At 37.3% G+C, this 4,643-nt stretch overlaps 1 protein-coding gene across 1 annotated transcript in view; it reads left to right on the forward strand.

Annotated features, from left to right (window-relative positions):
* The first annotated feature begins 99 nt into the window (after positions 1–99).
* Positions 100–4,643, forward strand: part of LOC107679638 (brain-specific angiogenesis inhibitor 1-like) — a 42,955-nt gene continuing 38,411 nt past the window's right edge. Inside the window, exon 1 of the mRNA XM_016475250.1 lies at positions 100–620. The gene's annotated coding sequence lies outside the window, so the exon portion shown is untranslated. The remainder of the gene's footprint in view (positions 621–4,643) is intronic.

Below are 4,643 nucleotides of genomic sequence, written 5' to 3' on the forward strand. Positions count from 1 at the left end.
GCGCGTTCTCTCTCTCTCTCTCTCTCGCTCTGTGCGCTTCATTTTCACTTTCTCATCGTTGTGTCTCCTTCATTCCGGTGTGACCCACGCAATGCTGTTGCTCCACAAGGGGGGGCTGCAGGATATATGCTTTAGTGCCCAACTGCCTGCCTTCAAACACTGGATCCAGTTTGTGTGGGCAGAGCGGGCGAGGAGAGGAAGACTCATACTACCTCGACACGCACCGAGAGACCACCCGACCCGAGCCTGGGCTACACTCACCGCGCACCTCCCTGGAGCCTTCACACACCACTTCAGGACTTTTTATCCGGAAAACTGGACAACCATTACAACTTGCGGGCTGGATTAAACAATAAACATTTGGGAAACAGAGCAACATTATGAGAAGTGACAGAACAGACACACATTAACAGGATCCGCTGTGAATTTATGGATGCTTGTTGCTTTTTTCGGGCACCTCTCTTCCACTGGAGCAAACAGACCTTCTTCTGTGTCATTGTTCAAGCAGATATTGCCTGTTGAAAGAATGAATACACCGAACTTATTCTGAACAAGTTGGAGGAATAGTCGAAGGCTTTTTATGTGCAGACAAACAGATGGGACATGCCAACTTTTTGGAGGTAAACCCTCATTATGATATATCTAGAATGTGATTAGAGGCCCTACATTTTCCCAATTTCAGCCCCACTCGACATGGTAATTAAATGAAATGCGTTTGCTTACACATCATAATATACTCATTCATTTAACCATAGTCTCGTATCAATTATGTCTTGTCAACAATAATTGAGTGATATCTCGTTCTACGCACGCACTGGTGGAGACTGGGGTCATTCTCATCAACTCTGTTGCATCTTTTGTCTACTCTTTATAAGTGTTACATCAGATAATGGCACGACAAATCTGTATAATTCAGTTTGTAGAGGATTTCTGTACTCATATATGCATATATCTGTGCTTGTCGTTCTCGTCAGACAGCTTTCGCTCTCCAAGGTACCAAACTGCGGTGTTGACCAGTCCAGCGTCCCAGTGGACAAAACAGTTTTGACATAAGAACATGATCTCAGAACAAAAACATTTGACAATTTTAGCTAAGCATGTGGTGTCTGTTTTTTGCATTGGTTATACTTCGTGCGCAATAGTTGCTGCTCGGATCTCCCTTGTGGAATGGGAATAGCCTATACCTTCCTGTCTCGTGTCTCCTTTCCTTCCCCTACACTACATAAATGGACAAACATGCCCTAATACTCGCAAAACTGTTTCCAATATTAACCTGGAGGAAAGGTTTCCTCAAGTTAAGATTTTCGCGACATAATACAGTTGTTTTTCACAACTTTTGTCTCTGTCTCTTTTTTTTTTCGTGTTGGTTACCATACAACACGTTGCCTGTATTGCTCTTGCATTCGGTTATTTTGATGTGTTTGGAGCATTTTATGTGATATAACATATGTGACAGATAGTCCACTTTAAATATTATTACAGAACCTGTCACATAGCAAAACACTTGTGATGCAGAGCCAGTGCAGCGTTCAGCACCACATGGAAAGAAAGAAAAGGTAGAGCTCGTGTTTTGTCCGGTTCAGTGATGTCTCGTTTGAACAATGAGAATAAAAGGCAAACTTTCATTTTATCTCGCCCTCTTTAAATGGCAAAATACTTGATTTGCACGTTCCTACATGCAAAATCACCAGTGAATAAATTAAAATATTTAAGAAAAATCAATGAAAAATCAATAAATAACAACAAAGCCGCCAGCAGTCTTCCTAAAATAATACTTGCAATATACAACATAAAACCATGAAAAATAACTCCACTGCTGGCTCTCTTTTCGACTCTCACTCTCTTTCTCTTTCTATTAAACTGTCTTACCATATGCTGCTTGCAAAGTCTAAAGCAAGCTACGTGCGCCATTACACACCGACAGTATGGAGACTTCTCGTTTGGTAATAATAGATGTGGTGTGCTAGTGTTTGGCGGAGAGTTACTGATGGTGAGTGAGTAGAAGTTCCGTGTTTGTACTGTAGGGGGGACTGTGCCAGCGCTCAATTCCCTCCGTGGGAATAGGGGAATAAACGGCGATTACGGAGCAGGAGATGCCTCACTGCGCACTTTCAGACTCACCAGAGCCTCTGACTGCAGCACACGCGACCTCAGCCCGTCTGAAGCACACAGCCGAGCTCCACAACAACACGTTATGATGCTGCTCGACCTGTGTGCTCTACTCAAAACTAAATACCTACAAAAATATATTTTATCAGCATCACCAAAGCAAAATGGTTATGAATGATTAGATACATAATAAAAATTAAGTAATAATAATAATAATAAGCGGTGAAATAATATTAGTGAAACTCGCTGCCAAAATGTTATCATGTGCCTCTCAACAGTACACCCAGGGCCCACGGTTCATTGGCCCATGTTAAAAGAGCCCACCTCAGTGTGTCTGTGATATTGTGGTGCAAAGATATGGCTGGTGCACATTTCTATATGGTTGCTAGGGTGTTCTGGCTGGTTGTTAGGGAGTGGCTAGGAAGTTTCTAGTGTGTTACTGAATGGCCTGAGTTTAAAGACCCACTTCTAAGTCTATGACATTCTGATCTGAAGACATGTCCCCTCTGATCTCCTTTTTTGAAGGTAAGTCTGGGATTCTTCAGATGCCTGATTGCTTTCTTCAATAAGCCACATCATTTGAGCTAAAATGATATGATTTAAAAAAAAAAAAAAAACAGCAGCAGCAACAACAACAATAAAATAAGCCATATGCTCTCAAAAATATTAATAATCTGTAATAAGGAAAAATAATAAAATAAGCCATATGAGTTGAGCTCTCAACAATATAAATAATTTTAATAATAAAAAAAAATACAATTAGCCATTTGAATTGAGCACTCAATAATATTGATGATTTTAATAATAAAAAGCAAAAATCATATGATTTAAGCTCTCAATAATAATAATAATTTTAATAATAAAAATAATAAATTAAGCCATATGATTTGAGCTTTCGTTAACATTCATAATTTTAATAATAAAAACAATAAAATAACCCTTTGATTTTAGCTCTCAATAATATTGATAATTTTAATAATAAAAATAATAATAATTTGAGTTATCAATCGTATTAATTATATTAATAATAATATTCATATTTCTAATATTATAAAAAAAATATTAATAATATAAATAATAAGAAAAATAAAAAAATAAACCACATGATCTGAGCTCTCAATAATTGTATTCATAACAAAAAATAAAAAAACATTTTTCCATTTCTTTCTGTATCATCACCACAGAAAAAAATGTCATGGTTCTGACTAATTTCGGTGAAATATGCATGTCACAATCTTTGTGTTAAATCTAAAAGACACAGTCATATCAGTTCCGCCCGACTGCCTCTTTTAGATACATGTCTGCCGTGAATCTCCGCAGAGTTTTGAGCTTAAGAGGCAAACATAGAACACAGCGCTTGCCCTGTGGCGACAGATAGTTGGATGGTTGTGTTTTCTTCATCTGAGGAAAGGAGTAGGGATGACACATTGAGAATAAAAATAGATCATGCCAGAGTAGGCTGACAGCATAGTTCTGAATCATGAGCTGGGGTGAAATTGGGCAAGCTGGCACTATTGGCTTTTTGGAGGGCAGCCATGCATGCCTTTTAACCTAGATGTCCCCCTTTTGTTTTTCACTTGTACATCCTTATTCTGTCATTCACTTCCTCTTTTCGTATAGGCTATCCCTTTCTTATCCACCATTCCTTGTCAAGCCAACATGCATCTGAAGTCACAGAGCACAGCCACACCACATCTCATGCATAAACTTCTCGACTAGTCTGTTTGTGACAGGTTCCTGTTCCCAACATATACAGAAACATTTCACACGCTCACTGCTTTGGTTTACACATCACCTCATGTACTAAAAATAGTGTTTGTGGCTTTTCGTATAGAGAGACTTGGAAGGAAATTCAATACACAGTTTGATGACAGTCAATAAACAATGAAAGCATGCAGTCATCACCATCTTCTGATGTCTCATTCAATAAATCCACAATAATTATTATATTTTTTTAAATACACTAATAGTCAAAAGTTGTAATTGTTTTTGAACAAGTCTCTTTATTTGATCGTAAATACAGTAAAATACAGTAATACTGTGAAATATGTTTGCAATTTAAAAGAACTGTTTTCTATTTGAATATATTTTAACATATTAAAATGATTCCCATTATAGCAAAGCTGAATTTTTAGCAGTCATTACTGCAGTCATTGTCATATGATTCTTCAGAAATCCTTCTAATATGCTGATTTGGTGCTCAAGAAACATTTATTTTTATTAATGCTGAAAACAGTTGGGCTGCTTAATATTTTTGTGGAAACTGTGATGCATTTTTTCTTCAGGATTCTTTGAAATGTTCAGAAGAACAGTATTTATTTGAAACATAAACTGTCATGAATGTCAATACTGTCACTTTTGATCAATTTAACGCATCCTTGCCAAATAAAATGTACTGACGTATAAAAATCTATTGAATTTATATCATTATGGTCTGGGTTGTGAGTAAATGATGACAGGCCTATTTGTTTATAGCACTGTCTTCACAACCTTCCAAGTAATGGAAGCATAAGGAGAAAAGTACAGCTAATTAA

This window comes from Sinocyclocheilus anshuiensis, unplaced genomic scaffold, assembly GCF_001515605.1.
Source record: "Sinocyclocheilus anshuiensis isolate Anshui unplaced genomic scaffold, SAMN03320099.WGS_v1.1 scaffold2170, whole genome shotgun sequence".
Classification (NCBI taxonomy): domain Eukaryota; kingdom Metazoa; phylum Chordata; class Actinopteri; order Cypriniformes; family Cyprinidae; genus Sinocyclocheilus; species Sinocyclocheilus anshuiensis.